This window comes from Diaphorina citri, unplaced genomic scaffold (assembly GCF_000475195.1).
Source record: "Diaphorina citri unplaced genomic scaffold, Diaci psyllid genome assembly version 1.1 scaffold5423, whole genome shotgun sequence".
NCBI lineage: Eukaryota > Metazoa > Arthropoda > Insecta > Hemiptera > Psyllidae > Diaphorina > Diaphorina citri.
Genome location: NW_007382799.1, coordinates 1 through 7,162, shown reverse-complemented (window position 1 = coordinate 7,162; position 7,162 = coordinate 1). Strand labels below are relative to the sequence as shown.

The window sequence follows — 7,162 nt, the reverse complement described above, 5'->3', positions numbered from 1 at the left end:
AACATCGTGGAAAAGTATTGGGTAAAATTCCATACCTCGGCTGGGATTGAACCCACGCCCTCCTGTTTACCAGGCGAGCGCCTTGACCACTACACCACCGAGGTAAGAACCTGATGTGGTAGCACTAGGTATTACCTGATGTGGTAGCACTCCGGTTCATGGCTGGATCGATAGCTTCTTTAATTTGACTATTAGCGCCCTTGGGATCCAAATCAGTCGCCCAACTGAAGTGCATCAGAGCCAGGTGTGTGTTGCCCAGCTTTTTGTGAACCTGAAACAGAAACCAAGCCAACCATGAAACATACAAGAAGGTAAATTCCTGTCCTGCAGCCTGCACCAAGGTCCAGCAACAACATCGTGGAAAAGTATTGCGATGCACGTAGGAGAATGACCTAATGGCCAAGTTCCCGACATTTGAAAACAACAAAAAATATCGAATAATAATAATAATAATAATTTAAATAATATTAAAAACCCTAATAAAAATTCAGAATCCAAGAACTCGGATAAAAGTTTGCTAAAACTCTCCCACCCTCAATTCGCTTCCCCTCTCCCAGGATTTTGAAAATGCGTAGATAGGTAGGTACTTACTTATTTCATTTTGTATTTCAGACGGGACCATTTTGCATCAATGTTTCCTTATTTGGACGAATTTGGAGGGGGGAAGTAAAAGGATATAAACGTCACACATTTCTTGCTCTATTTTTCCCACTTTTCAATGAGCGTTTTTACTTTCCTTTTTAAATAGGTTTGATAGAGGGAACTGAGGTCTTATCGTCCCGAAACCGAAGAGAGAAGGAAGACAGGATAGGAGAAAGCCAGCCGCTCCGAGAACTAACAGTATTATCCGTTGAAGATGAAATCCGCCCCGGGCAGGAATCGAACCCATGGCCTAGCACTTACAAGGCAGACGCGTTACCAACCAAGCTTACTTTTTCCCATGTTGTGTCTTACTTCTCTCTTACATTTTGACCCGATAAAGATTCGAATGAGCTGGACCCAATTTTTAGGACTGTCTGCCAACACACCTGAGGCTCGGAGTCGGCTTTTTAGTCCGTCCTTCCTTTATTATTACAATAGTAATAACAAGGTATAAGGGACGGACTATTGTATTCGCTTCAGTGTCGTCTGTCTGTCTGTCACTCTCTCCCCATAGAAGGACTTATCCAAACCTGGTCGACCTATAGGGGACGGACTATTGTATTCGCTTCGGTGTCGTCTGTCTGTCTGTGCCCATAGAAGGACTTATCCAAACCTGGTCGACCTACGTATTCGCTTCGGTGTCGGTCTGTCTGTCTGTCAGTCAGTCAGTCTGTCTGTCCCCATAGAAGGACTTATCCAAACCTAGTCGACCTATGTATCAAATTAAAGGTCTTTTTACCAGGAACACGAAAATGGTGGTGCAAATTTTGTCCAGAAAACCATAAAGTCAAAAATATCAAATTAAAGGTCTTTTTACCAGGAACACGAAAATGGTGGTGCAAATTTTGTCCAGAGAACCATAAAGCCAAAAATAAAAAAAACTGTTTTTTGGGGGATTTTTTTCACATTTTAAGCCAAAAAACCGAGAAAACTGGTTTTTGGGGGATTTTTTTCACATTTTCTCACACAAATGAGCTCTGATCTTGAAATTTGTCGCGACGACCTATGAACTCAAAGCGAGAAAGTTTTAGATAACACTTCAGTCGTTATTTTAAGACCGGTTTTAGCGTCACCTATGTTAAGCTACGCCGAGCAAGGCCAATCAATGAATGGGTGACTTAAACCTTATATTGGGAATAAAGGGAGAACGGGCTCTAGTCTTGATTTTAAATCATTACATGAAAGTAAAATCGAAAAATCAAATCTAGGATAATAATAAACTGAATATTAAACAAATTAATAGGTAGGTACATAAGTAGGTACTGATTTTCTTTAATCACGATCGAATAAACTACGGGCTAAAAAAATCCCGGAGGGACGGACCCAGCTTGTTGTGTATTTAGGTAGATACTTGTTGGGACGATAAAATCTCCGTTGTTACAGTTCCCTCTATCAAACATTTTTTTCCACCGGGCTGGAATCGAACCCGCGGTCTAGACGTCGAAACAAAAGATTATTCGAGACAAAATTATTTCCCATCGGATCTGCTCGTAGCTATTGACAAGGAAATTTATTCAAGCTTTTTATTATTCTTCCTAGGATTTTTTTTTTTTTTTTTTTTTTTTTTTTACCGATGGTAAAAAATCACTCTCAAGGGAAATTAAACAGATTGTGCATGTCCGTCATACAGATTTCAATAGATAAATACTCATCTAGAATATTTACGGAGGGATGTTTTTAAAGATTGTAAAGAAACGAACAAATAGATCAGTTGCGCTTACTTGGGTGATGTTTTCACACAAGAAAAATATACCACCCGTTTTAGCCAAATATAAATTGTTCATTTTTCTTACTATTTTTTATGCCATTTTTTTAGTGACTTTTATTATTATTATTTTTTTTAATGCTTTTGTTGACAATGCAGTGCTATTTATTTTCATAAATAAAATTGTTAATTTGAATTTTCTACAATCAAAAACTTGCAAATTTTTCGTAAAGTTATCGCAATATTTACTTTTGGTTTGAGCAAAATCCAAAAGAAATTTCAATTGTGTTAAGACCTGGTTCCCGCTTGTCACAGACATCGTTCCTCGTTTAAAATACTATGCTAAAATTTAGTGACTTGAATTGGACTCGAACCAACAACCTCCAGTACACCGCGCTAAGGTTGCTGGTTCGGACAAAATTCCATGAACTTGTAGGTACTCGGTACATACGAAAAGGGGTTTTCTAATTTAACGCTTTAAGCTGATATTATATAAAAAAAACCGTCTCATTTTTATTCGTAGTTCGAAATAAGATATAAGGGGTAATAGGAAATAAAGGCATCTAAAATAAGAGGGTGATAGAAAGTAACGAAAGTGAAGGATTGCAACGAGTAGGGGGAAAAAAGTTATTTAAACACACTAAAAATGTGCCCTACCTAATCAAATAGTTAACCCTTTAGTGCGCAATGTTGTAGGTTGTAGGTAATTCTTGAAAAAAAAAAAAAAAAAATCGAAGGCCCGTAATTTATGAAGCCCGTAAGTAATTTAGGTAATTCTTTAAAAAAAAAAAAAAAAAAAAAATCGAAGGCCCGTAATTTATGAAGCCCGTAAGTAATTTTATCAAATTGGATCATCTAGAGCATTGATTATTGAATTGTTAAAAATTGGATACTGAAAAATTAATTTTTCATTCCAGTATCTATGATCAAAGACCTATAACATACTCTAATATTTTATAAAAATCGATGACCTTGCACATTAAAGGGTTTAATCGCCTTCTGATATCAACGTGAGCAGAAAATCAGAGTGAACAGTATAACGCAAAGCCTTTCCCTGTAGATTGTAATTTCACAAGGAATTTTCCTTCATTTTTCAGGGAATTTTCATCAGTGTAACTGACGATCAATTACCGCACGAGAAACCCCCCCTGTTTTTATAAGAGTTGGGTAGCATCATTTTTAGAATCTTGATTTATTCACTATTCATATTCAAATCAAAGCTGACCAGATGATTTATTCTGAATTCAGAAATATTTCAGCTAAAAAAAAAAACAACTTAAATATCATCATAATATGCAGTTCATTCGAAAAATTGAGACAAGTTTCCAACATCACACACAACTTTCCATTATCATTATACGGGCTCACAAGACTTTCTATTACCATAACACCAACCACTTTCCATTACAAAACAAGTTTTTCCTTTATCTAGAACAGTGACAGGTTTACAGTGTATTATCACTGTCTTTCCATAATACACGTCAACATCACTTCCTATTACCACAGTTTGCTTGCCAACATCACACGACCTTCTATTAGCACAATACACAGTACAACGCAAAGCCTTTCCCTGTAGATTGTAATTTCACAAGGAATTTTCCTTCATTTTTCAGGGAATTTTCATCAGTGTAACTGAAGATCAATCACCGCACGAGAAACTCCCCCTGTTTTTATAAGAGTTGGGTAGCATCATTTTTACTATCTTGATTTATTTACTATTTTTAAATTACTATGTTTTTCTGTGGTTGATTCTCAGACATAAATATAGCTAACTACTTCTTTTCTGGAATCAAAGCTGACAAGATGATTAATTCTGAATTAAATATCATCACAATATGCAGTTCATTCGAAAAATTGAGACAAGTTTCCAACATCACACACAACTTTCCATTATCATTATTCGCGCTCACAAGACTTTCTATTACCATAACACCAACGGCTTTCCATTACAAAACAAGTTTTTCTTTTATCTAGAACAGTGACAGGTTTACAGTGTATTATCACTGTTTTTCCATAATACAAGTCAACATCACTTCCTATTACCACAGTTTGCTTGCCAACATCACACGACCTTCTATTACCACAATACTCGCCCTCATACGACTTTCCATTACCATAACACCAACATCACACGACTTTCCATTACCCTAGGTTTACAGCGTGTCATCACTATCCTCCAGCGCCATATCTCGACTCGAGTGCAACACCTGACTGGAAGAGTGCAGCACCTCCGTGCCCGAAATATCATCCAGGTCATCATCCAGTTCTTCGGTTTCCGTTCACACACCAGGTCTGCGGACAAAACTGATCCACTCGATTCATATCTTGAGCCAGAGCAGATAACTCCACCTGAAATCACCGGTTAAATAAAGCTCAGACCAGAAATCACCTCTAATCTTAATCTCTAATCTTGCGCTTGAATGGAGACTATTCAGCTATTCAAAGTAAACAGAATAGAAGAGAATAGAATAAAAATGCAGTTTCTATGTGTTATCATGTCACAACTTTGGTGCAATGTAAATGCTGTTTCTTTGTGTTATTATGTTTATGTCACAACTTTGGTGCTCACTGCAGCATTGTAGGATTTTCCCAATATCTCAATAATCCTAAAATCCAATGTTTACCTACCATGCTGGCACCGGTCGCTATGCGCATTTATATGTCATAGCTACTCATTTTCCTCACGAGGCTGAGTGGGCCCCGCAACAGCCAGTCACGGAATCAATCATTTGGATGATACAAATTTCTTGACCCCGCCGGGAATCGAGCCCGGGTCTCTCGCGTGCAAGGCGAGCGCAGTGACCACTACGCCATGGGAGCTGACTAATAGAATATACCTATTTATACTGATAGGATGAGACTGAAAAGTCCCTTTATCCCCGCAGTCTAAATAAGGTGTTATGTATTTGATAGGTAATGCAAAATAAATGAAAATCACGGGCCAGAGTCTTGAAAAACAGTTATCCGACGCGGAACAAACGTAAGAATTACTCACGAATAGGAGTGAATTACCTCTTGTTGTTGTTTAAAGTTAAAGTTATGTAGTATGTTTAAATGTCCAAATATAAAGTATTTGTTTTTGTTGGAAAATAATAGAAAGTGAAAAATTCACATTATTGTCTTGTCTCTTGTTTTTCTTGTCTCTTGTTTTTTCATCTTGAAAAAATTTTACGAGAGAGGCGAAACTCGAGTCGGTTTCGGAAAATCCCTAAGAACCCTCGTCATATAAAAGAAGGCAAGCAAATAACTACCTCTTGCTGTTGCTGCCACAGGGCTGTGCTGTATAACTCCAGACCTTGCGTTCGTTTCGGTTCTAGTTCTCGCACCTTGGCAAAACATCTGCAAAAAAAACATCAAGTGTCCGATTAAATTTTTTGTTCAGATGGTCACCCATACGAATACCAAACACGCGCAACGTTGCTTAACATCAGTAACCCATCGGAAAAGGGTGCATGCAATGTGCTATTAGCGTGCTGCTTTGTAGGTAGCGGGTTCGATTACCGGCCCCGTGCGAACTTTATTCTGAACAGATAAAGTTCGTTCTCGGAACGACTGCCTTTCTTCAATATTGTCCTAGTTCTTTCTTCAATTTCAGGGGTTCCCCCTATCAAACCTCTAAAAAAGAGGCTTTCTCTTGTCCTGGCCTGATTCTGTCTTGGAATTCGATACCATAAGACCTCACCAATTACAGCTCAATCTATCAAATCAAACCTCGACTTTTGATCAAAATGACCTGAAATAAAGTGGTCTCAAAGAATAAATTACCAAATTTTGGTGCCGTCTAATACGTTGTAAACTTAATAGCTTATGCTTGACATGCCCCCGGGGAATTAAACTTACTTGATAGCCTCCTTGTATCACGAGACCTTGTTTAGACTGCTGGGGTAAAGGGACTTTTCAGTCCTATTCGGGCAGGATAAACAAGGTATATTCTACCCATGGGTATTTAACTTACTTGATAGCTGTTCGTTCTCGGAACGACTGCCTTTCTTCAATATTGTCCTAGTTCTTTCTTCAATTTCAGGGGTTCCCCCTATCAAACCTCTAAAAAAAAGAGGCTTTCTCTTATCCTGGCCTAATTCTGTCTTGGAATTCGATACCATAAGACCTCAGCAAGGAACTATCAAACAAACCTCTTTTTTTTCTTTTTAATCGATCGCTTATAAAACCCCCGTCAATCGATAGCTTATAATATGTACCCATGGGTATTTAACTTACTTGATAGCTTCTTTGTATCGACTCGACTCATAGTAAGCCTTGGCCATGAGCGTGAGTCTATTAGCGCCCTTGGGATCCAAATCAGTCGCCCAACTGAAGTGCATCAGAGCCAGGTGTGTGTTGCCCAGCTTTTTGTGAACCTGAACACAGAAACCAAGCCAACCATGAAACATACAAGAAGGTGAATTCCTGTCCTGCAGCCTGCACCAAGGTCCAGCAACAACATCGTGGAAAAGTATCGGAGCGTGAGCGAGAATCCAGTGTTCAGATGATGCTCTGGCAATGTATTCAGCACGGCGATACACTTGTCACATTCGTATTGAGAGAAATAATAGTAGGCACGCCCCAACTCCTTCAATAAATCTAATAGTCCACCTAGAAGAAATAAAGAAAAGTAAGAATACCTACATTGAAAACATCATTTTTTAGTCGTATCTAAACTTTTGACTGATAGAGACTGAGTGATTCGGCTATCGGACAGACATCTGACTTCAAGTTTATTAAATTTCTTATTTGATCATTTTTAATATCTCCCTCTCTCTCTCTCTCTCCCTCTCTCTCTCCCTCTCTCTCTCTCTCTCTCTCTCTCTCTCTCTC

General features: G+C 38.4%; 1 long non-coding RNA gene across 1 annotated transcript; it reads right to left on the bottom strand.

The window, feature by feature from the left end:
- Positions 1-3,331: 3,331 nt before the first annotated feature.
- On the bottom strand, positions 3,332-4,612 carry LOC113472429. The gene is made up of 2 exons (XR_003394732.1): positions 4,419-4,612; positions 3,332-3,876 (listed from the first exon to the last, which is right to left on the bottom strand). It is a non-coding gene; the product is annotated as an uncharacterized LOC113472429 (long non-coding RNA).
- Positions 4,613-7,162: the final 2,550 nt, after the last annotated feature.